The sequence below is a fragment of the Lithobates pipiens genome, unplaced genomic scaffold (assembly GCF_037356315.1).
Source record: "Lithobates pipiens isolate NorthernLeopardFrog02 unplaced genomic scaffold, aLitPip1_a1.2 Scaffold_30, whole genome shotgun sequence".
Classification (NCBI taxonomy): Eukaryota; Metazoa; Chordata; class Amphibia; order Anura; family Ranidae; genus Lithobates; species Lithobates pipiens.
Genome location: NW_027507791.1, coordinates 64,300,307 through 64,327,856, shown reverse-complemented (window position 1 = coordinate 64,327,856; position 27,550 = coordinate 64,300,307).

Below are 27,550 nucleotides of genomic sequence, written 5' to 3'. Positions count from 1 at the left end.
TGCTGCCAGCCTTGACCCTCGGACTTCCTGACCACGCTTCTGCCTTCTCCTTCGGTACTTCTGCTGCCTGCCCGTTGACGACCCGGCCTGTGTTTGACCCTGCTGTTTGCCTGCTGATCCAGTCTGCCATCTGTGACCACTGTCGTCAGTTGCCGCCTGCCAGTCGCTCCAGTCTGCCTTCTGTGACCACTGCTGCCTGTTGCCCGGCTGCCAGCCGTTCCTGTACTATCTCCTGCACCTGCTGCCAGCCACTGACTGCTCACCAGCTGTTCCAGAACCACCTGCCTGCACCCGCCGCTGTCTGACGCCAGCTCCAGGGCCATACCCACCATCACTGACTTGGCACTTGTGCCCTCTGACCTCTAGAGTCCCTGTTCCCACTCTCAGGGGATCTCGAGCCAGAGTCTTACGAGAGGCCGCTCCCTGCACTCCGGGCTCCTTCCACCAGGTACGTGACAGCTTGTCTTCCCTAGTAGAGGGCCTTCATATTTTTGGGTAAGTCATAGTGTAAAGCCCTGTACACACGGTCGGAGAATCTGTCGGAATGCGTCTTATCGGACCGTGTCGTCAGATAATCCGACTGTGTGTGGTATGCATCGGACTGATTCTGTCCGAATCTCCATCCGACCCAATTTTCCAACATGTTGGAAATATTTCCCGACCAACTGGGCTGGTCGGACCTAATCCGATCATGTGTATCGCATTTTGATCGGACCAAGTGCCACGCATGCTCAGATCAAATTCCTACATCAAAGTTATTGGCTACTAGCCTGAATGTAGTCCCATCGTAACGAAATTACGTCATCACGTTCTGAAAGATCGGATTTTTCACCAACTTGGCCCGACCGTTTGTATGCAACAGTTTCGGACACAATCTGTCGGACTAAATCCGACGGGCAAAATCTGACGGATTTGGTTGGCAAAATCTCCGACCGTGTGTACGTGGGCTAAGAGGCCCAACTATAAAAGGTCTGGAGGCAGGATGAATTTTTCCATTTATTTGCACAAAGCATCCATAACATATGCCAATGCATTCCAGAAGTTTTAGAATACACCCTTCTTCAGGGCTGATATAATTTTGAACCTGCCCAGAACCACTACCTTGTTCATGTGACAGTATGAACAGATGTTTGTCAAGCTATAGAAGAAGTATTGCAGTTGATGTCCTCTGTCACATGACCACACCAGGCTGTAGATGGGTTTTAATTCTACTAAAGTCTCCAAATTTTAGAGAACATTACTTTTTCTTCTAAACATGGCATTCAAAAGGCAAAAAGCAGACAGACGTAAGAAGCTTTTCTCTTTACATATTTATTACTGAATTTGTGTCTTGCCTTTGGTAATCTGTTAATGCTTCTAAAGCCTCATACACATCATCGGATTTTCCGATGGGAAATGTGTGATGACAGGCTGTTGGTGAAAAATCCGACCGTTTGTACGCTCCATTGGACAATTGTTGGATTTTCTATAGACAAATCTTGGATTGCAGATTTTAACATTTTAACAGGACAAATGTCTGCCAAATTTTCCAAGCGCGTGTACACAAGTCCATCGGACAAAAGTCCAAAGTGCAAACACGCATGCGCAGAAGCAAGGACGAGGCAGAATTGGTCGGTCTTGTAAACTAGCATTCGTAATGGAGAATTAACATTCATGACATGGCAAATTATGAAATCTCGAAATGCAGCGCACATTCTCTTGTTTAATGGGATAAAAATGAAGCTGATTTGCTGGTGATACTGATGGCGTTATTGCAAACAAATTTTCAAAGGTTTTTTTTTCTAGTTATATCAAGAATAATATTATGCTTTGTTTTTTTTATTTTATTTATTTATTTATTATTTGGGCAAGTTACCACAACACCATTGTCCCGCAGTTTTTAAGATCAAAGATACAACTACCGTATATACTCGAGTATAGGCCGACCCGAATATAAGCCGAGGCCCCCAATTTACCCCCAAAAAAACTGGCAAACTTATTGACTCGTGTATAAGCCGAGGGTGAGACATGCCTGTCCATCCCTGTGTGTGTGTCCGTCCATCCCTGTGTGTCCGTCCATCCCTGTGTGTCGGTCCATCCCTGTGTGTCCGTCCATCCATCCCTGTGTGTGTGTGTGTCCATCCATCCATCCATCCATCCCTGTGTGTGTGTGTCTCCATCCATCCATCCATCCATCCCTGTGTGTGTGTGTCTCCATCCATCCATCCCTGTGTGTGTGTGTCTCCATCCATCCATCCATCCCTGTGTGTGTGTGTATCCATCCATCCCTGTGTGTGTGTCTCCATCCATCCGTGTGTGTGTGTGTGTGTGTGTGTGTGTGTGTGTGTGTGTGTGTGTGTGTGTGTGTCCAGCCTACCTGTGTCCCGAGCCTCCGTCCCGTGCCTTGCCTCCTTGCCTCCGTCCCGTGCCTTGCCTCCTTGCCTCCGTCCCGTGCCGTGCCTTGCCTCCGTCCCGTGTCGTGCCTTGCCTTGCCTCCGTCCCGTCCCGTCCCGTGCCGTGCCTTGCCTTGCCTCCGTCCCGTGCCCTCTTCGTCGGCGCCTCGGCGGCCATTGTAAAATTCAAAAGCCGCGCCTCCGCCTTCGCCTGTGATAGGCGGAACACTGAATTTCCCAGCAGCCTGTGTTCCGCCTATCACGGACATCGTATCATCCTCGTCCGTAGTACGAGGATGAGACGATGTCCGTGATAGGCGGAACACAGGCTGCTGGGAAATTCAGTGTTCCGCCTATCACAGGCGAAGGCGGAGCCGGAGGCGCGGCTTTTGAATTATAGAATGGCCGCTGTCTGTCTGCTCGACACGCTGATCGAGCGGGCAGACAGCGATGACTCGAGTATAAGCCGAGGGGGGCACTTTCAGCCTCAAAAAAGAGGCTGAAAATCTCGGCTTATACTCGAGTATATACGGTATGTTGGTGTCCCTTGTCAATTTTACATTACATTTTACATTTTTTTTAACTGCAACTGCCATAGCCAAGTATTATTCTTCACAATTTTTTCTATTGTGCATTTAAAACAAATAAATTAGACATGCTATCTGCCAGTAGAACTTAACCAAAAAGTGCATTCTATACATTCAAAAATATAGAAAATACAACAAATCAAATCTTTATTATTCAACCAAAAAATAAAATAAAAGCCACGTGCATGTGTCCTGCTTCTTAATATAGGGGGCCAATGCCAAGAGTTGGTGAAAGCAGGGGTCCATCGTCAGGAGATAATTCCGAAAAACATCTGGAGCTCCCGCAGCAAAGGCATAGGACATAATTGGTCACAATTAATAAAGTAACCAAATTTTGGTCCAAGAAATCCTCCCCCCTGCTGTTCCTGGACTGGACTTGGGTCAAAGCGATAACTCCAAGGCCAATAATAATAAGATTGTTTGGTTGTTTTAAAAATGTATTGCACTTGATTGGAAGACAAAATATTTAGTTTAATTGTTATTAGGTAACAGAAATAAATTATTTACACCCTTCACTTTAAGCTCTTTATGAAGGTTTTTTTCTTGTTAGCTGTTGATGTTTTTGAGTTTGCTATATTTTTTTTATGGCTTTTCAGCTTGTTGTGGAAAATATTGCTGCTTTTAAAGGAAAAAAAGTTCATCACGAAGGAACCAGAAGGAGTATTTTCCTCCTCTAACCTTCACCCCCACAACATTTTGTGTAATAAATGATACAGGTTCTTTTTCAGCTATATAATAAGCTTGGGTAGTATGGAACTTTAGTTAATTAGGGTTAGGGGGCATATTACTAAACATTCAAAGAAGCCTATAGTTTGTATCATGAAGAACTAAAAAAAAAAAAAAAAGCAATGTCAAATTACCCTGCCGGCTTAATTTAGAACAATTTGTTTTCTCCAAAACCACATTTAAGTAAAGGAGAGAGTAAGGGACAAGGTGACCCAGGTCCGACTACAGATGGACTCTCACAGTGCGCTTACACTACAAGAAAATGAGGTGATGCTTATACTGCATAACTCTGGCAGCTTGGACAGATGCTATATGTAGCCTACAGGTAAGATTATAGCACAATTATCTTTCTCTATACACATATTGCATTTCAGGTTAAATTACTCTTTCCTTTAGCTTGCCTTGTTATGAGGCACATAACACCTTTCCATTATCATGCCATTTCCTCATTAAGGAAATAGTTAAAAAAAAACGGAGTGACCCATAGTAACCTGGTATCACATCTAATCTGACTACAGTAAACTGAAAACGGCCTGGGTCTAGGTAGGTGCTGGGTTGGGCTGCAACCCCCCCCCAGGGCCAGGAAGAGGAATGGGCAGAAGGGACACCTGCCCTGGGCGCCGTCTTAACCACTTAAGCCCCGGACTAATTTGCAGCCAAAGGACCAGGCCCCTTTTTGCGATTCGGGCTCTGCGTCGCTTTAACTGACAATTGCGCGGTCGTGCGACGTAGCTCCCAAACAAAATTGGCGTCCTTTTTTTTTTTCCACAATAGAGCTTTCTTTTGATGGTATTTGATCACCCCTGCGGTTTTTATTTTTTTGTGCTATAAACAAAAATAGAGTGACAATTTTGAAAAAAATGCAATAATTTTTTACTTTTTGCTATAATAAATATCCCCAAAAAATATATATAAAAAAATAATTTTTTTCCTCAGTCTAGGCCGATACGTATTCTTCTACATATTTTGGGTAAAAAAAAAAAATCGCAATTAGCGATTATTGATTGGTTTTGCGCAAAAATTATAGCGTTTACAAAATAGGGGATAGTTTTATAGCATTTTTATTAAGATATTTTTTTTTTTTACTAGTAATGGCGGCGATCAACGATTTTTATTGTGACTGTGACATTATGGCAGACACATCGGACATTTTTGACACATTTTTGGGACCATTGTCATTTATACAGCAATCAGTGTTATTTAAATGCACTGATTCCTGTGTAAATGACACCGGCAGTGAATGAGTTAACCACTAGGGGGCAGTGTAGGGGTTATGTGTGATGTTATGTGTTTTTTTTATTGTAGGGGGCATGGCCTGGCATGTGACATCACTGATCGTCTTTCCCTTTAAAAGGGAACAGACGATCGGTGACAACCACACTAGGAAGCACGGGGAGAGGTTTATTTATACAGACCTCTCCTCGTTCTTCAGCTCTGTGACCCGATCACGGGAAACCAGCGGCGATCGGGTCCGCTGGTCCTGCGGCCACGGAGCTCAGGACCGGGTGGGGACAGGTACGTGATTGTGCCCAATCTTGCCATTCTGCCGACGTATATCGGCGTGAGACGGTCCTTAAGTGGTTAATATGTAGTAAGGGGGGGTGCACCCAGGGCTTCCGTGATTCTCCTGCCCCACTGACAAGAGTGACTGTCATTCTCTTTATTTCACTGCAATGTGACAATCCTCACTCTGCTTATCTCTCCTCCTTTGTGCATTATAAATCACTCTCCTGTGCCCTATTCCCACCATGTGCTTCCACACCACACACACGGAGGCATACCTCCCAACATAGGACACGCCACATCCCCTTAAAGGAGAATTAACAAAAAAAAGGATAATTAAATACACAAGGGCTTTTTTTTTTTTTTACACCACTACTATTCCTTTATATTGGCTTTTAGTATTTACTGATGCAGCAATTTCAAATTTGGATGAAAGGTTTAGCACTGGGAAACACTTTTTGAAAGATAAAAAGTGCATTTTATATACAACTGTATAGATCAGACCAAAATGAGGGGAAAAGTGGGACAGAGGGTCTTTGTTCCAAATCAGGGACAGTCCCTCGAAATCAGGGACAGTCCCTCGAAATCAGGGACAGCTAGGAGCTATGCAGAGGAATGCCATCCTAGCTGAGCTCTCCTAAACAGTGAAGTGATCACACAGAACCAATCTTTCAGCTACTCTTGTCATTGTTGGCTGCAGTTGAAAGATCCATTCTCTGTGATCACTAGTGCACTGCTTAGGACAGGGCTCTGAAACTCAGAGCACCCCCCCCTCCCCCCAGTCCTTCAATGCTAGGACCCATCTCGTCCTAACAATAAATGACATCACCCCCAGCTCCCGGAGGAGAACAGAACTTCCCTACACACACTTGATCTGCCTTCCAGTTCCCACTTTGCTGCTACAGCCATGCTGCTTAAAGCGGAAGTAAACCCATCGATCTAACAGTTTGAAAAAACTGTTACATTCCCGGCATGCCGGAAATGCTAACTGTCACATTGGTTGTGCTCTCAACCAAACTGTCAAACCATCCAATGGCTGGTGTCATAACTGATCACATGTGCAGCTTCATGGCAGTTAAAGATTAAATGGAGGCCAAGATGCCAGCTTCCTTGGCTGAAAACGATAGGAGGGTTTACTTCCACTTTAAAGTAGAGGGGCACATTAATGCAAAGGAAGGCATGCTGATGTAAGCAAGGGGCACATTGATGTAAGGAGAGAAGGGCACACTGATAAGGAGGGGGCCACAATGATGTAAGGATGCGGAGCACAAAAGCACATTGATGATTAAATCTGTATTTTTTGCTTGAAAATTACTTAGAACCCCCAAACATTATACATTTTGTTTTTAGCAGAGACCCTAGGGAATAAAATGCTGATTGTTGCAATTTTTTATGTCACACTGTATTTGCGCAGTAATTTTGCAAATGCAATTTTTTGGGGGGAAAAATACACTTGAATGAATGAAAACAAAAACACTATATATACCCATTTTTTGTAAAATATGAAAGATGATGTTACGCCAAGTAAATAGAGAACTAACACGTCATGCTTTAAAATTGTGAATGCTGGAATGGCAAAAAAATGACAGTACTTAAAAAAACCTCCATAGGCAACGCTATAAACACCTTTACAGGTTACCCCAGAGGAGGTCTAGCACTAGAATTATTACTCTCACTGTAAGGTTCCTTATGCGTGGAAAATATCTTCTTCTTATTTATTTTATTTTTTATTTTAACACTGTCCCTTTATTTATGTTTTATATCACTTTTATTCCTATTACAGTACTAGAAAACATCCCTTGTAATAGAAATAAGGATGACAGGTCCTCCTTATGGAGAGACCTGGGGTCAAAAATACCCCAAATCTCTTCGGAACTTTTAAAGCAAAAGATCAAAAAAATCAAAAGCCCTTTTGCCTTAATAAAAAATACTTCCAGCCTGGACTGGAAGTGATGTCATGAGGTTGCTCCAGTCTTCCAAGGCTATAAAGGCAATCAAAGAGGATCTACTCTTTAAACACCTAAGGGACCAGCTGGCCACAGCATCGGATCGTTTCTAGGACGAACCAGTGGCAAATGGTAAGCCTGCCGCTTCTGAGAGCATTCCAACGGCTCATGAGCCACTCGGACTGCTTTTATGAGAAAGACAGCTGCTGGCTGTAAAAAAAAAAAAAAAAAAGATACAGCGGTTATAGCTGATATCTTTAGCCATAATCCTGGTAAACTACTTCACTGAGACACTGTTGCTTAGGACTGGTAATCAGGGCAACATGGCAGTGCCTGGTTAAAGCTACTGCCCTCAGCCACTGATTCTTACCCGCTCAGCGATCCTCCACTGCTCCTTATTCCATCAAAGTTGCCACAAAATACCTGGTGTGTTTTCTGATTATGCCATGCTTGAGCTTATTTGTTAATAAGCCAACTACTGTCATATGACAAGGGCAAGAGAACATTACTACCCCTCTAGGCTTAGATATCAGCCGAAAACAGTTGTTTTGCTGCTCAGACAGAGGGAGAAGCGTTGGGTTGTTGGAGAGGTGAGTCTTGGCTACACAAAGACACTGTCACTTTGCACTGAATGGGCAAAGTAAGGGTGTCTTTTACCAACACTTTAATACTTTACTTGTACATGTAGAGCATGGGTATTTCCTGGAAAAAAAATCGAGCACATGTCCTCTGTATAAACCCACTGTTATGCTAAAATATACAAAGAAAAAAAATCCTAAAAATATCAAGTTGTGTCATACTTGTACTTCAGGCACGCTTTTCCCTCGAGTTGCATGTATGTTACAATGAGTTGTTGACCTCAGGATGACAAGCTCAATCCATCAATTCACCACGAGCAATGTAAATCACAGCACAATCACTTTCATAAATCACCTTAAATAACTCATTTTATTTCACATTTGTAATGGCTTGACAATTCCCTGTGTGTATACAGTATCTGCCTTGTAAGAGGAAATGGCAATCCCCCCCTTGTGAGTATCCCAACACAGAGAGAAGTCACAACTTGGTACATTTGAGATAAGCCATTCTCGGCCCAGATAGAATTGGCGGCATGCTTGTCAAATGAGGACCAAAGAGGGAGCGATGGTGTACAAGTCACATACACTATTTGTAACCCAGAGCCTCGTACTGTTCCTTTTGCTCTCTGCCTGCATTTTCTTATGTCATTCATGCTTTAGTGGAAGTGGGATTTACTCAATAATATATTCCATTAACGTTTAAGTGGAAAGAGGTTACATTGACAGGCTGATGCAGTCTAGCTCCATTCAAGGAAACCTCTGAAGGTGACTCATCGTTTCCTCGCAATAAGACCGGTCCTTTATATCCCTTGTCAGATCATACTAAAGAAAGCAAGTGTTTGGAGAATGGATAATTATTTTATTAGTGTACCAAAAAATATGAAGGTTCATGTTTAAAGCCATATTCCTTTTTTTTTTTTTTTTTGCTGACAAATTTTAAAGATGTATAACCAAACCTCTTCTTTTTTTGTTTTGGTATGCTTCCCCTGTGGATCACTCCTGTGACCTGTTTTCAGCAGACATCGGGCTAAAACTTTCTATTGGCTGATGTCAGAGCTGGTCCAGGTGGCTCTGAAAAGATCACGACCATATGGCCGGGATCCACTCAGAAGCCTGTAGTGACTACCTCACCCTCTCAACAAGCCACAGAGAGCCTCAACCAGCTGCTCCCACTCCCTCTACAGCCTGGTGTTTCATTGAGCGATGGGGGGCTCCTTCAGGCCTTGCTCCTTGTATCTCCTCCACTGGCCACTCCCTCTACAGCCTGGTGTTTCATTGAGCGATGGGGGCTCCTTCAGGCCTTGCTCCTTGTATCTCCTCCACTGGCAACTCCCTCTACAGCCTGGTGTTTCATTGAGCGATGGGGGGCTCCTTCAGGCCTTGCTCCTTGTATCTCCTCCACTTGTCCTCTTTTTTGGGGGGTAAATTTAGTTTTTTACACTCACACTGCTGGAAATGTTCCCTTTTCTTCAATTGTGTGTATGTATGTATTTATTATTATTAATTTATATATTCTGACTTGTAACATGCATTACTTATCTTCATATTGTTGCACACATGTATCTCCTGATGAAGAGGACCACATTCTAGAAAGGCGTTGAGCTTTTTTTAAGAAACTACTAGTCAACTCAAGTTTAATATAGATTAGTATTATTAAACTAATAGTTACAGTATTGCATCAGAAGTAATGTCTGTACCTTTTTAAAGTTTTCATTTTTTTGTATAAATGATATATGTGGTATAAATTAATGTACAAATATGTTGTCCTTTTTCATACATGAATTAATAAATATGATGATTTTAAACAATGTGTTGTGCCTCTAAAATCCCAATTATACTTGGCAAATGCAAGATACTTACTGTTTGGATTGGGATGTGGCACTTATAGCCAATTTTGGATTTTATAATGCCTATTTTAAATGTTCTCCAATTGGACAAGGTTGAGCTTGTGACATCCTTGTTCATCCTCTCCATCTCATCCAATTAGAAAATGTTTAGTATTGTTTAAAAAAAATGCAAGGTATTCTATGAATGGCAGCAGCACAGAGATGTTGACCCTCAATGTGCAGAGAGGAAGCTGCTTGCAGAAAGTCTTACCCGGACCCCAAAGATTTCAGCCATCACCATAGTAGCACAACTACTACAGTTATTTTCAACTTCCCTGGCAGACCATCAGGTACGCGATAACTGTACTTACATTGTGCCCAGCTGGAGCAATGTAAGTATACAGCGCATATTATTCTTGGAGTTCAGCTTTAAAGGAGTTGTAAACCCTTGTTTTTAAAAAACAAACATGTCATACTTACCTTCACTTGCACAGAGTGGCCCCAATCATCCTCTTCTGAGGTCCCTCAGCGGTGCTGGTGGCTCATCCCTGCATCGAGTGTCCACTTTGGAGAAACGCTCTCCTTGGTGGACACCGTGCGGACGTGCTCCTGAGTTCTGCATCTGTGTCCATTCACATAGAATGTAGGACTTGGCCCCATCCCCCAATGTGGCATCATTGGATAGGATTGACAGCAGCGGGAGCCAATGGCTGTGCTGCTATCAATCTATCCAATCAGGACACAAGACACCAGGTAGCGCTGGTGTGCTTGTTCCCGGCCAAAGAAGGAATGGGATCAGGTAAGTAAAACGGGGGCTGCAGCACCACAGAAGGTTTTTCACCTGAATACATAGAATGCATTCAGGTCAAAAACCATGAGGGTTTACAACCCCTTTAAAGGGAAATTGCACCGAGCAGGTCTGATACTCCTCTTCTCGTGGCCCGTGTCGATGCTCCTGGCCCCTTCCTCCTGACGAGTGCCCCCACAGAAAGCAGCTTGCTTTTGGGGCACCTGTGCCGCTGCTTTGTCCGTGCATTTAGACAGAGTGTGGCTCGGCCCTGTCAACACTCTCTTCTCATTGGCTCACTGTGTTGGCTTTGATAAGTATGCAACTATAGCTCCTACCTGAGTTTGGTGACAGCCTTGAAATCTTGGGACACAGTAAATTTAGATAATTATGAATAATAGGCAATGGTATTCAGTGGCAACTGTGTGCTCACAATAAGAGAAATTATTAAAGCAGAGTGGGATCACAGTTTTGGCATTAGGACATCAGCAAACATAGTATAACAGTTCACGTTTCTTTATCTAGCTAAGTTAACTGCAGCATTATATTCCAAACATGTCTATCTGTGAGCTCTTGAGTCTATATTGGGACCTTGAACAACTGTGCAGTAACAATTTCCTTTTCCAACATAAAGTAGTAACCAAAGTACTGCTTCTTTAAAATACTACACACTAAAATAATTAACATGAGCAGTCCCTTCAAGATTAATTACCCTGAAGGATGATTTATTCAACAGACAAATACTGTAAAGCAATTGTCTATCTTTATCCTTTGTATGTAACTTGTGGTCTTTCCTTGGCTCTGCAATCATACTAGCTCCTTACTGGAAGAACAAATAGCTGAAGGAGTAATATTACTGTGTTGCAGGTCAGGTCAATCCTTAAATAACAGGGTGTACCCCATTGGGTTGCCCAAAACAAAAAAAGGAGCACTTGTACATTTTAGTGTGTTGTCAGCACTCAGCCTCGTCACCCAGCAGCAGTCTTTCACAGCAAGAGCCTAAGCTTCGATTGGCTTGTATATAAAGGATTCATTTTATCTGTTTTTATTTCCCTCCATTTGTCTTTATTTCCCTCTGTCTATATTTCTAACTAACAAAGTCGCAGTAGGACATGTGGCTTGAGGTAGATATAAACCCTGAATCACATTTTGCTTGATAATGTGCTGTGGATCAAAAACAATCGCCATTTTGTCGTAAACTACTGTTCATCTTTTATCATCTTTGTTGAAAATCAGTGCTGCTAATCTTCTGCAAAGTGTGTTTGTTTACACCAGGGGTCTCCAAACATTCTAAACAAAGCGCCATTTTACTGTCCTTCAGACAATAAGGTTGGGGGGAGCTGGACCATTGGAAGTACAAAATGTCCCTTCATCAGTGGGAGTAAACAATTCCCCACCATTGGTGTAAGTGGGAGGAATTGTGCCCCATCACTGGTGTCATTGGAAGGAATTGCGCCCCAACGATGGTGTCATTGGGAGGAATTGTGTCCCATCATCGTGCCATCGGGACCCATTGTTGGTGTCATTGGGGGAACTGTGTCCCATCATTGATGTAATTGGTAGGCATTGTGCCCTTCATTGGTGTAAGTGAATAAAACTGTGTCCCAAGGGCCGGTTAAAAGCCAGCAAAGGGCCACATCCACTTTAAGGCCCCCTTCACACTGGGGCAGTGGGTGCACCAACGGTAAAACGGCACTATTTTTAATGCCTGTTTACCAATGTTTTAGCGCTGGTATTCAGTCGCTAGCTGGTCAGTTTTACCGCCCTGCTAGCGGCCAAGAAAGGGTTAAAGTGGATGTGGCACTTTGCCGGTGGTATAGCCACGCTGCTCCATTCATTTAAATGGTCAGGAGCCGTGAAAGAGCGGTATACACACCGCTCCAAAGATGCTGCTAGCAGGACTTTTTTTTTGTGTCCTGCAAGCGCGCCTCTCCAGTGTGAAAGCCCTCGGACTTTCACACTGGAGTGTGAGGAGCGGCTCTTTCAGGGCACTTTGCAGGCACTATTTTTAGTGATGTAGTACCTGTAAAGCGCCCCAGTGTGAAAGGGGTCTAATACTCCTGTAACTTCAAACTAAAAAGATTTACCATGATAATCCCAAACCAGCATTCAGAAACTAAAATTCCAATTCCAATACACAGAAAGGCAAGATGCTGATGAAGACCACTTTAATTTCCTGCTAGACCCAAAACTTCATAGATCATTTATTTTTTTCCTTCAAGCTGTGCATCCACAAATAAGCAGCAGATTAGGATAAATAGCTATTTTGCTTTACACATTAATTACTAAATGTTTGCTTGGCATTCTTTAATTATTCAGATTATCTGTCCTGGAATTTAACTCTGATGTTAAGGTTTGTTGGTAAAGTTTTTCGCAAGGTTATATCACTCTGTTAATTGTGCTAACATCAATGGAATATATTAAATACATTGGCATATTGTGAATTATGAACCGCTGTCATCCACTACAAAGATTAATTGCATGTTCACAGATTTACTCTGTTTCCTCATTTCTGTATTCTTAGTATTGTCACTTGACACATTTCTCACAACACTGAAACCACTGGTAACTTTAAGGCCTCATGCACACGAGACGCAGATGAAACCTCTGTTAAAAAAAAGCTGAAACGCGCGTTTAGAAACGCGCGTTTTGCCGCGTTTGCATGCCGCGTTTAGACGCGTTTAGACGCGTTTAGACGCGTTTGCGTTTAAACGCGTTTATAAAGATAACATCATGTAGACCCTTCCCAAGCTCTCAAAGCATTTTTTTTAACTATTTCTGCTATTTTGATCAGAGTGAGCAGCAGCAGCATAGAGAGCAGTTGTACACTTGCATTTGCCGTGTCACTTGCCACGGCACCTGCCACAAGTTGTGGATTGTCCACTTGCCACGTCACTTGCCACAAGTTGGGGATTGTCCACTTGCCACATCACCTGCCACGTCACCTGCCACAAATTGTGGATTGTCCACTTGCCACGTCACTTGCCACATCACCTGCCACGTCACTTGCCACGAGATGTGAATTGTCCACTTTCCACGTCATCTGCCATGCCACCTGCCACAAGCTGTGGATTGTCCACTTGCCACGTCACCAGTCACATCACCTGCCACAAGTTGTGGATTGTCCACTTGCCACGTCCCTTGCCACGTCCCCTGCCACGTCACCTGCCACAAGTGGATTGTCCACTTGCCACATCACTTGCCACATCACCTGCCACAAGTTGTGGATTGTCCACTTGCCACGTCACCTGCCACAAGTTGTGGATTGTTCACTTGCCACGTCACCTGCCACGTCACCTGCCACAAGTTGTGGATTGTCCACTTGCCACGTCACTTGCCACAAGCTGTGGATTGTCCACTTGCCACATCACTTGCCACGTCACCTGCCACGTCACTTGCCACGTCACCTGCCACAAGTTTTGGATTGTCCACTTGCCACGTCACTTGCCACGTCAGCTGCCACGTCACTTGCCACGAGATGTGGATTGTCCACTTTCCACGTCATCTGCCATGCCACCTGCCACAAGCTGTGGATTGTCCACTTGCCACGTCACCAGCCACATCACCTGCCACAAGTTGTGGATTGTCCACTTGCCACGTGACTTGCCACATCACCTGCCACGTCACTTGCCACATCACCTGCCACAAGTTGTGGATTGTCTACTTGCCGCGTCACTTGCCACTTCACCTGCCACGTCACTTGCCACGTCACCTGCCACAAGTTGTGGATTGTTCACTTGCCACGTCACCTGCCACAAGTTGTGGATTGTCCACTTGCCACGTCACTTGCCACAAGCTGTGGATTGTCCACTTGCCACATCACTTGCCACGTCACCTGCCACGTCACTTGCCACGTCACCTGCCACAAGTTTTGGATTGTCCACTTGCCACGTCACTTGCCACGTCAGCTGCCACGTCACTTGCCACGAGATGTGGATTGTCCACTTTCCACGTCATCTGCCATGCCACCTGCCACAAGCTGTGGATTGTCCACTTGCCACGTCACCAGCCACATCACCTGCCACAAGTTGTGGATTGTCCACTTGCCACGTGACTTGCCACATCACCTGCCACGTCACTTGCCACATCACCTGCCACAAGTTGTGGATTGTCTACTTGCCGCGTCACTTGCCACTTCACCTGCCACGTCACTTGCCACAAGTTGTGAATTGTTCACTTGCCACGTCACCTGCCACGTCACCTGCCACAAGTTGTGGATTGTCCACTTGCCACGTCACTTGCCACAAGCTGTGGATTGTCCACTTGCCACATCACTTGCCACGTCACCTGCCACGTCACTTGCCACGTCACCTGCCACAAGTTTTGGATTGTCCACTTGCCACGTCACTTGCCACGTCAGCTGCCACGTCACTTGTCACATCACCTGCCACGTCACCTGCCACAAGTTGTGGATTGTCCACTTGCCACGTCACTTGCCACATCACCTGCCACGTCACTTGCCACGAGATGTGGATTGTCCACTTGCCATGTCACTTGCCACGTCACCTGCCACGTCACTTGCCACGTCAGCTGCCACGTCACTTGCCACAAGATGTGGATTGTCCACTTGCCATGTCACTTGCCACGTCACCTGCCACGTCACTTGCCACGTCAGCTGCCACGTCACTTGCTACAAGATGTGGATTGTCCACTTGTCACATCACCTGCCACATCACTTGCCACATCACCTGCCACGTCACCTGCCACAAGTTGTGGATTGTCCACTTGCCACGTCACTTGCCACATCACCTGCCACGTCACTTGCCACAAGATGTGGATTGTCCACTTTCCACGTCACCTGCCATGCCATCTGCCACAAGTTGTGGATTGTCCACTTGCCACACCACTTTCCACGTCACCTGCCACGTCACCTGCCACAAGATGTGGATTGTCCACTTGCCATGTCACCAGCCACATCACCTGCCACAAGTTGTGGATTGTCCACTTACCACGTCCCTTGCCACGTCCCCTGCCACGTCACCTGCCACAAGTGGATTGTCCACTTGCCACATCACTTGCCACATCACCTGCCACAAGTTGTGGATTGTCCACTTGCCACGTCACCTGACACAAGTTGGTGGATTGTCCACTCGCCACGTCACTTGCCACATCCCCTGCCACAAGTGGATTGTCCACTTGCCACATCACTTGCCCCATCACCTGCCACAAGTTGTGGATTGTCCACTTGCCACGTCACCTGACACAAGTTGTGGATTGTCCACTCGCCACGTCACTTGCCACATCACCTGCCACAAGTGGATTGTCCACTTGCCACGTCACTTGCCACATCCCCTGCCACAAGTGGATTGTCCACTTGCCACGTCACTTGCCACGTCACCTGCCACAAGTTATGGATTGTCCACTTGCCACGTCACATGCCAGTCACCTGCCACAAGTTGTTGATTTTCCACTTGCCACGTCACCTGCCAAGTCACTTGCCGCGTCACCTGCCAGGTCACTTGCCACGTCACCTGCCACAAGTTGTCTATTGTCCACTTTCCACGTCACTTGCCACTTCTCCTGCCACGTCACTTGCCACAAGTTGTGGATTGTCCACTTGCCACATCACTTGCCACCTGCCATGTCACTTGCCACAAGTTGTGGATTGTCCACTTGCCACGTCACTTGCCACAAGTTGTGGATTGTCCACTTGCAATTGCAATTGTTTAAAATATTTTTCTAATGGTTTTTCATCATTTGCAATCATTTTTGAGATTTTTAATGTAAAAAAAAAGGTCACCTTTAAAAACGCATATAAACGCAAACGCGGCTAAACGCGGCTAAACGCGGTAGCGGCGTTTTGCCGCGTTTTACCGCGTTTTGCCGCGTTTTGCGTCTGAAACGCAGAAATTTTTGTTTCTGAACGCATTTTTTTGCTTCTGGAAAAACGAGATTAAACGCAACTGCATATAAACGGAAAAAAACGAGACTGTGTGCATGGACACATAGGATAACATTGAATGAGTTCAGGTGCAGTTGAAAAAACTGTCCAACTGCATCTGAACGCGCGTTTAACTGCGTCTCGTGTGCATGAGGCCTAAGATGTTCTATGCAATTGCCATTCTTTTCATAAAAGTGTTAAAGTGAACCTGTGCATTACCTGGGCTTGGAAAAGTAACAGGTTTGGAAAGCAGGCATTGCAATGAATGCATATCTCCCAAATTTCTGAGATGAGAAAGAGGGACACATTTTAGCTTAAAGTTTGTTGACAAAAAAATAAAACCTGCCATGACCATAGTATTGTGGACCACTACTATTCCTCTATAATGACTTTTCAAAATAATAGACGCAAACTTTTAAGGCAGTGGTCTCCAAATTTTTGCCCAAAAGCCAGATGTGGCCCTTTCCCGGCCTTTATCCAGCTCTTGGGGCACTACTCTTCCATATGACACCATTCCTTCCACTGACACCATTGATGGTGCACTATTACTCTATCTGGTGCCAACAATGGGGTACTATTTCTCCCTTTTAAAACCAACAATGGGGCATTATTTACTCCCAGTGGCCCCAGTATGCCCCCCCCCCACACACACACACACACTAAAGCCTGAAGAACAGTAAATTGGCCATTTGCTTAAAAAGTTTGGAGACCCCTGTTTTAAAGGTTCAATGAAAGGTTTAGTGTAGTATCACGCATTGGCAGTATGCTATGGTGAAAGTTCTATAGAGGTTCTATCAGACCAAAATGAGGGACAATCAAAGAGAAAAGAAGGACATAGGAATTTGGTTCCAAAGGAGGAACAGTTCCTCTGAAGCAGAGACAGTTGGGAGCTATGCGAGTGTAAATTTAACCTCCCAACATTCCTTGCCACCCACATTAGCTACTGCAGGCCCAGAAAATTATTGTATCAAGGGCTATGCATCCCCTGTCCCAATGTGACTACACCGCGATTGTCCACTTAGGACTGCATAGTGAAAGGATGGGGGAGGTTATGCTGCCACATAAACAGAAGACAGAAGTCAAATTTAAATTCCTAGTGGAGCCTATTATCAAGAAAACTTCTGTACTTCTTGTCCAGTCGAAAGACAGATTCTCTTTAAATGTAGGTCGCATTATACCAGCTGGTTGTTGATTTTATTTATTTGTCTGATTGTAAGATTAAGTAATTTGCAGGGAAGTAAAATACTTATAACAATACGCTTTATGGGTACACTTTACCCAAAATTGAATTCATATAGACAACTTACTTCGTCAGGGTTTCAGTTCTTCACCCACATATTGGAGATCATGGAAACTTGTGTTCCTCCTTACAATGAAGTAGAAAGAACCACAAACACACCCAATATAGGCACCTTGCTACATAAAGCCTAATGTATACAAATAGCAGAGGTAAAGCACATTGGAAAGATCTCAGATTAAGCTGACCTCTGATTAAAGCTGACCTCTCTAGTACAGGGGCGGATCCAGAGTCTAGTCTCGGGAGGGGCACTGCCAGAAAATAAGTTTTTTTTTGCGGGCAATTTATCGGGGACATGGCTGGTGCTAGCGTTTCAATCATGACGGCACCATGGTTAATATGGTGTCAGGATGTTGGAAGCGCATTATTTCTATTATTACATTGTTATATAGAATGTTATATAAAATGAAATGGTTCAACTCACCATAATGCAGAATCAGTGAGAGCCCAGAGTGTGTCACCCGTCACCAGTTGCAGATCGTCACTTGCCATGCCACACGTTGTGGACTGTCACTTGCCACGCCACCTGCCACCAGATGCCGATTGTCACTTGCCACGTCACCTGCCACACGTTGCAGATTGTCACTTGCCACCAGATACGGATTTCCACGTCACCTGCCACACATTGCGGACTGTCACTTGCCACGTTACCTGTCACACGTTGCAGATTGTCACTTGGCACGTCACCTGCCACACGTTGCAGATTGTCACTTGCCACACCATCTGCCACCAGATACAGATTTCCACGTCACCTGCCACATGTTGCGGACTGTCACTTGCCACGTCACCTGCCACAAGTTGTCTATTGTCCACTTTCCACGTCACTTGCCACTTCTCCTGCCACGTCACTTGCCACAAGTTGTGGATTGTCCACTTGCCACATCACTTGCCACCTGCCATGTCACTTGCCACAAGTTGTGGATTGTCCACTTGCCACGTCACTTGCCACAAGTTGTGGATTGTCCACTTGCAATTGCAATTGTTTAAAATATTTTTCTAATGGTTTTTCATCATTTGCAATCATTTTTGAGATTTTTAATGTAAAAAAAAAGGTCACCTTTAAAAACGCATATAAACGCAAACGCGGCTAAACGCGGCTAAACGCGGTAGCGGCGTTTTGCCGCGTTTTACCGCGTTTTGCCGCGTTTTGCGTCTGAAACGCAGAAATTTTTGTTTCTGAACGCATTTTTTTGCTTCTGGAAAAACGAGATTAAACGCAACTGCATATAAACGGAAAAAAACGAGACTGTGTGCATGGACACATAGGATAACATTGAATGAGTTCAGGTGCAGTTGAAAAAACTGTCCAACTGCATCTGAACGCGCGTTTAACTGCGTCTCGTGTGCATGAGGCCTAAGATGTTCTATGCAATTGCCATTCTTTTCATAAAAGTGTTAAAGTGAACCTGTGCATTACCTGGGCTTGGAAAAGTAACAGGTTTGGAAAGCAGGCATTGCAATGAATGCATATCTCCCAAATTTCTGAGATGAGAAAGAGGGACACATTTTAGCTTAAAGTTTGTTGACAAAAAAATAAAACCTGCCATGACCATAGTATTGTGGACCACTACTATTCCTCTATAATGACTTTTCAAAATAATAGACGCAAACTTTTAAGGCAGTGGTCTCCAAATTTTTGCCCAAAAGCCAGATGTGGCCCTTTCCCGGCCTTTATCCAGCTCTTGGGGCACTACTCTTCCATATGACACCATTCCTTCCACTGACACCATTGATGGTGCACTATTACTCTATCTGGTGCCAACAATGGGGTACTATTTCTCCCTTTTAAAACCAACAATGGGGCATTATTTACTCCCAGTGGCCCCAGTATGCCCCCCCCCCCCACACACACACACACACTAAAGCCTGAAGAACAGTAAATTGGCCATTTGCTTAAAAAGTTTGGAGACCCCTGTTTTAAAGGTTCAATGAAAGGTTTAGTGTAGTATCACGCATTGGCAGTATGCTATGGTGAAAGTTCTATAGAGGTTCTATCAGACCAAAATGAGGGACAATCAAAGAGAAAAGAAGGACATAGGAATTTGGTTCCAAAGGAGGAACAGTTCCTCTGAAGCAGAGACAGTTGGGAGCTATGCGAGTGTAAATTTAACCTCCCAACATTCCTTGCCACCCACATTAGCTACTGCAGGCCCAGAAAATTATTGTATCAAGGGCTATGCATCCCCTGTCCCAATGTGACTACACCGCGATTGTCCACTTAGGACTGCATAGTGAAAGGATGGGGGAGGTTATGCTGCCACATAAACAGAAGACAGAAGTCAAATTTAAATTCCTAGTGGAGCCTATTATCAAGAAAACTTCTGTACTTCTTGTCCAGTCGAAAGACAGATTCTCTTTAAATGTAGGTCGCATTATACCAGCTGGTTGTTGATTTTATTTATTTGTCTGATTGTAAGATTAAGTAATTTGCAGGGAAGTAAAATACTTATAACAATACGCTTTATGGGTACACTTTACCCAAAATTGAATTCATATAGACAACTTACTTCGTCAGGGTTTCAGTTCTTCACCCACATATTGGAGATCATGGAAACTTGTGTTCCTCCTTACAATGAAGTAGAAAGAACCACAAACACACCCAATATAGGCACCTTGCTACATAAAGCCTAATGTATACAAATAGCAGAGGTAAAGCACATTGGAAAGATCTCAGATTAAGCTGACCTCTGATTAAAGCTGACCTCTCTAGTACAGGGGCGGATCCAGAGTCTAGTCTCGGGAGGGGCACTGCCAGAAAATAAGTTTTTTTTTGCGGGCAATTTATCGGGGACATGGCTGGTGCTAGCGTTTCAATCATGACGGCACCATGGTTAATATGGTGTCAGGATGTTGGAAGCGCATTATTTCTATTATTACATTGTTATATAGAATGTTATATAAAATGAAATGGTTCAACTCACCATAATGCAGAATCAGTGAGAGCCCAGAGTGTGTCACCCGTCACCAGTTGCAGATCGTCACTTGCCATGCCACACGTTGTGGACTGTCACTTGCCACGCCACCTGCCACCAGATGCCGATTGTCACTTGCCACGTCACCTGCCACACGTTGCAGATTGTCACTTGCCACCAGATACGGATTTCCACGTCACCTGCCACACATTGCGGACTGTCACTTGCCACGTTACCTGTCACACGTTGCAGATTGTCACTTGGCACGTCACCTGCCACACGTTGCAGATTGTCACTTGCCACACCATCTGCCACCAGATACAGATTTCCACGTCACCTGCCACATGTTGCGGACTGTCACTTGCCACATCACCTGCCACATGTTGCAGATTGTCACTTGCCATGTCACCTGCCACACTTTGCAGATTGTCACTTGCCACGTCATCTGCCACCAGATACGGATTGCCACTTGCCATGTCACCTGCCACACATTGCAGACTGCCACTTGCCACATCATCTGCCACATGTTGCAGATTGTCACTTTCCACGTCATCTGCCACCAGATACGGATTTCCACATCACCTGCCACACGTTGCGGACTGTCACTTGCCACGTTACCTGCCACATGTTGCAGATTGTCACGTCACCTGCTACACGTTGCGGATTGTCACTTGCCACGTCACCTGCCACCAGATACAGATTGCCACTTGCCATGTCACCTGTCATTTGTTGCCAATTGTCACTTGCCACGTCACTTTCCTGCTGTCGGGGCAGAGGGAGTGATTGTGATGAGTATGGACAAGATGGAGGGATGAGGTGATGCAGGTAGGAGGGGCCAGCACACTCAACACACTCAGGGGCGGACGCATAAAGGGAAGATTGCTGGCGCTCTGCCTCTGTCACACAGTGCCCCTATAGTGTCATATTTTGCTCCCCATCACAGAATGCTCCGGAAGTGATGTTGCAGCCAGAAATTTAGCACTGCGCATGCACGATGCGTTCCAAACACTTGCACCATGCGTTTCAAATGATTTGCAACAATGCAGACCAGTGAAACAGTCCGATAATGTCAGAGAAGTGAGGGGAGGTAATCCCCTCCCTGAGCCACAGTTACCTGCTCTCTCTCCGCCGCTCTGTCTAAAGTTAATGTCACGATTACCTCCCCTCACTTCCGTGACATTATCCGACGGTTTCACTGACCTACATTGTCGGAAACCCTCTGAAACGCATGTGTAAGCATTTGGAACGCATCGCGCATGCGCAGTGCTAAATTTCTGGCCGCAACGCCACTTCGGGAGCATTCTATGATGGGGAGCAAAATATGACACTACACCGCTCCTCCAGGCAGCTCCTGTCACGTGACGTCGGCTCTGAGTCTGAGACTCCGAGTCTGACGTGAGTCACGTGACTGTCTCAATGACATCACTCGTTGCTAGACGCCAGGCGGGCAGGCGCTAGCAACGAGTGCAGGGTTGCCAAGCCAACGGCTCAGCTCCACCCACCTCCTAGCTCCTCCTGGTCCAGTGCCGCCGTGTAATACACCAGAGTCTCTCTCTCTCTCTGCGCCGCTGATCGCTGATGAGACAGAGAGAGAGACTTGGGCATAGCAGCGCTGCAGCCTGCAAGTCAGTCGGTGACAGTGTGATATTTTCGGGGGGGGCAATTGTCCTGTTGCCCCCCCCCTGGATCCGCCCCTGCTCTAGTAGGGGAGGAGACCAGATCTTAAATATAAGTGCCTATACTGTTTAAAATTCAGTAATTCCCTGTCTCAACCTGCTATGCACATTCTCACTTGCTCTCTATTTTGAGATGTTTCTACAACTTGATTGGCGTCCACCTGTGATAATTTCAGTAGATTGGACATGATTTAGAAGGGCACACACCTGTCTATATAAAGTCCCACAGTTAACAGTGCATGTCAGGGCACAAACCAAGCCATGATGTCTAAGTAATTATCTGTATACCTCTGAGACAGGATTGTATCGAGGCACAGATCTGGGGAAGTCTACAGAAAAATTGCTACAGCATTGAAGGTCCCAATGAGCACAGTGGCCTCCATCATCCATAAATGGAAGAAATGTGGAACCACCAGGACTCTTTCTAGAGCAGGCCGCCTGGTCAAACTGAGTGAGAAGGGCCTTAGGGAGGTGACCAAAAACCTGATGGTCACTCTGACAGAGCTCCAGCTTTTCTCTGTGTAGAGAGGAGAACTTTCCAGAAGAACAACCATCTCTACAGCACTCCACGAAGCAGTCCTGTATGGTAGAGTGGCCAGACGAAGCCACTTCGGCACATGACAGCAGTCTGGAATTTGCCAAAAAGCACCTGAAGGACTGAGAAACAAACTTTTCTGGTCTGATGAAACAAAGATTGAACTCTTTGGCCTGAATAGCAAATGTCATGTCTGGAGGAAACCAGACACCGACCATCCCTACAGTGAAGCATGGTGGTGGCAGCATAATTCTGTGGGGGTGTTTTTCAGTGGCAGGAACTGGGAGACTAGTCAGGATCGAGGGACAGATGAATGCAGCAATGTACAGAGACATCCTTGATGAAAACCTGCTCCAGAGCGCTCTGGACTTCAGACTGGGGCAAAGGTTCATCTTCTAACAGGACAACAACCCTAAGCACATAGCCAAGATAACAAAGGAGTGGCTACAGGACAACTCTGTGAATGTCCCTGAGTGGCCCAGCCAAAGCCCAGACTTGAACCAAATTTAAGGAGATATCTGAAAATGGCTGTGCACCGATGCTCCCTATCCACCCTGATAAAACTAGAGAGGTCTTGCAAAGAAGAATGTAAGAAACTATTGAGCAAAATATTGAGCAAAGTATTGAGCAAATGCTGTCAATACTTATGTACATGTTATTTATTTATTTTTTTAACAAATTTTGCAAAGATTTCAAAAAACTTTTTTCACGTTGTCATTATGGGGTATTGCTTGTGGAATTTCTGAGGAAAATAATTTAATCACTTTTGGAATAAGGCTGTACCATAACAAAATGTGGAAAAGGTGAAGCACTGTGGATTTTTTCCAGATGCACTGTATGTTCCTTGTTAAAGAAATTTATTTTTTATCAACTGTTATGGATAAAGTTCCACTTTGTGACTGGACAGTAAAAGAAGAAGCAGCACACGGATGAATTCATCTCTCTGCCACTCTGCTTGCTCCTCCTATGAGCATTTTCCTGCCAACACAAGAACTTATTGACATCTCCCTCTCCCAGCCTGACCTCTGCTGTTCCATGGACTGCAAATGGCTGATATCAAGTCAAATTCAGATAATTAAATCTTTTGACCATTACGCAATGCATTCATGATTACAGTGCTGTATTCATTTGGCCTTTTTATATTTCCCTGGAGCTTTGGGGTAAGTTGAGTGGACATTTTGACTTTTGTGAAGTTGTAGTGTTTGCTGGATTACTGGATCAGTTCACTGATTTGCTTCACTTGATGGCTGGAACTTCTCTTTTAAAGTTGTCCTGACTCTTTACAATTGCTTAGATGTACTCAGTTACCCCCTGCTTAAGAAAAAGTCACACTCCAGTCTTCCATTATTAAAAATAATTTACAAATAGTTTATAGTTGGACATTTATAGGTATCATATGAACATAAATGGAGAAAGTAATACATTTATGCAACTGTTTAATGATGTGCAACTTTTTTTTTTTTTTTTAAATAAACGTTATAGTCTGCGAGAGTGTCTGACATTAAAGGGGCATTGAAAGTAGATAAACATGGAATTATGCTTTTTTAATAAATGCCTCAGCTCAATATATCAATATTTTTGCCACAGCTCAATATCAGTTACATATTTCAGGCCAGTCTGTTTGATTATGCAAAAAAGATGATTTGCAACATTTACAACATAAGCTACTTATATATGCACGTATTTTCTACTTGTTACTTCTTTTTCTACATTTTGTTTCTGCTCTTCTTATACAAGAGCCAAACCAAAAGGTACAATTCTCATGCAGAATCTCCTAACTGTTCTGGCTCTTATATTGTCCACTAGGTGGCGCACAAGTACAAATCCCACAGTGGTGAATAGTGATGGACGAACTTCCGACGGGACGTTTCGCGAACGCGAAACGCGAACGGACACAAACGTTCGCGAAAACGACCGTTCGCCGCGGGCTCCATTGACTTCAATGGGAGGCGAATTTCGCAAACCTTTAGGTCGAATTTGCGGCCACGGGGTAATTATTAGGGGGTAGCACGTAGTCCCACCACCTGGACAATAGCATAATACATGTATGAGGTGAATTTGGGATCGATAACTACAAGCATTTTTTTTTTATTTGGGAAATTGTTCTGACAATTCAGGACTATGGAGCTAATGAAGGCAATGGAGGAGAGGGAAGGTCAGGGACCAGGGTAGGCAAACAAGAGGGTGCAGGAGATACAGAGCACTGACAGCAGCACCGTAATACAGAGCACTGACATCAGCACCGTGACATACAGCGCTGACAGCAGCTCCGTGACATACAGCGCTGACAGCAGCTCCGTGACATACAGCGCTGACAGCAGCTCCGTGACATACAGCGCTGACAGCAGCTCCGTGACATACAGCGCTGACAGCAGCTCCGTGACATACAGCGCTGACAGCAGCACCGTGACATACAGCGCTGACAGCAGCTCCGTGACATACAGCGCTGACAGCAGCTCCGTGACATACAGCGCTGACAGCAGCTCCGTGACATACAGCACTGACAGCAGCTCCGTGACATACAGCGCTGACAGCAGCTCCGTGACATACAGCGCTGACAGCAGCACCGTGACATACAGCGCTGACAGCAGCTCCGTGACATACAGCGCTGACAGCAGCTCCGTGACATACAGCGCTGACAGCAGCTCCGTGACATACAGCACTGACAGCAGCTCCGTGACATACAGCGCTGACAGCAGCTCCGTGACATACAGCGCTGACAGCAGCACCGTGACATACAGCGCTGACAGCAGCTCCGTGACATACAGCGCTGACAGCAGCTCCGTGACATACAGCGCTGACAGCAGCTCCGTGACATACAGCGCTGACAGCAGCTCCGTGACATACAGCGCTGACAGCAGCTCCGTGACATACAGCGCTGACAGCAGCTCCGTGACATACAGCGCTGACAGCAGCTCCGTGACATACAGCGCTGACAGCAGCTCCGTGACATACAGCGCTGACAGCAGCTCCGTGACATACAGCGCTGACAGCAGCACCGTAAGCAGCCCCAGGAGGAAGTCAGCACAGCACAGGGATGGTGTGATCCCCTCATAATAAGAACCCCCAGGAGGAAGTCAGCACAGCACAGGGATGGTGGGAGCCCCTCATAATAAGAACCCCCAGGAGGAAGTCAGCACAGCACAGGGATGGTGGGAGCCCCTCATAATAAGAACACCCAGGAGGAAGTCAGCACAGCACAGGGATGGTGGGAACCCCTCATAATAAGCAGCCCCAGTAGAAATATGACACCGCTCAACCTCTTCAAAGAGGAGGGTAGGGGCATATAGTACGGTGTGCTTTTTTGGGTCAGGGAAGTGAGCCAAATGAATTAAGAAGGTCTGTGTGCTTGATTCCAAAAATTGTTTATAGACATATACATGGTCTACTGATCACATGTGTTGAATTCCTCCGAGATCCATGCCTCATTCATTTTTAGAAATGTGAGGTAGTTAACACTGTCGTGAGCTAGGCGAGTACGCTTATCGGTCACAATCCCCCCTGCTGCGCTGAACGTCCTTTCGGACAGGACACTGGATGAGGGGCAAGCCAACAGTTCGATTGCAAATTGGGCAAGCTCTGGCCAGAGGTCAAGCCTGCCCACCCAGTAGTCTAGGGGTTCATCACTCCTCAGAGCGTCCACATCGGCCGTTAACCCAATGTAGTCGGACACCTGACGGTCTAGGCGTTCCCTGATGCTGGATCCGGATGACACCTGTCGATGGGTCGGCTGAAAGAATGACCTCATATCCGAAGTCACCAACACATCTTCAAACCGGCCTCTTCTTGCAGGCGCTGTTGGATTGGTACCCGCAAATCCTTCTCTGGGAGTGGGAATTGCTCCTCTGCCAGCGCACGCAAAAGCAGAATGCAGCATTTCTCGAAGCAAGGCCTGGAAGTGCTGCATTCTGACAGCCCTCTGCGACGGCGGTAACATTTCCGCCATTTTGTGTTTGTACCGGGGATCTAAGTACGTTGCCACCCAGTACTGGTCCTTGACCCTCATGCTTTTTATACGGGGGTCCCTATTAAAACACTGGAGCATGAAGGCCCCCATTTGCACTCAAGCGGAAGGTATGTGGTGGTGGTGGTGTTGTTGGTGGTAGTGTCTTTGGGGGTGCACATAGCAGAGAGTGAAGAAGAGGGTGCAGATCGAGAGGATGAGGAGGGTGCAGAAGAATAAGGCTGAGTGAGCCACTCAACCAAGTCTGGTGCGTCCTTTAAAGTAATTGAACGCACCTTCTGCAACTTCCCACTTTGGCTCAAGGCTGTTGCTCCTGCCCTACCCCTACCACCCCTGCGGAAGGGCCTGCCTCTTCCTCTGCCTGTCATTTTTTAAATCACCCTGTGACAAAACTCTTAGTCCCTATACCGCTGAAGGACTGCTGCAGTATAGGGCAGCGGTCAGCAGTAGTGCACGTCAACCCTATGTATTGTGGACCGATAGCGGTCCTTACAGAACAGCAGACTGTAACGCACTCAGGCCTATGTACCGTAGCACCCTATACCAAGTTACCAGTCCTTATAAGAACTTTTGTGGACCAAGCAGGTTGTGTGTTAGTGATTAGCAGACTGTACGTCAGTCCCTATACCAATGAAGGACTGCTGCAGTATAGGGCAGCGGTCAGCAGTAGTGCACGGCAACCCTATGTATTGTGGACCGATAGCGGTCCTTACAGAACAGCAGACTGTACTGCACTCAGGCCTATGTACCGTAGCACCCTATACCAAGTTACCAGTCCTTATAAAAACTTTTGTGGACCAAGCAGGTTGTGTGTTAGTGATTAGCAGACTGTACGTCAGTCCCTATACCAATGAAGGACTGCTGCAGTATAGGGCAGCGGTCAGCAGTAGTGCACGGCAACCCTATGTATTGTGGACCGATAGCGGTCCTTACAGAACAGCAGACTGTACTGCACTCAGG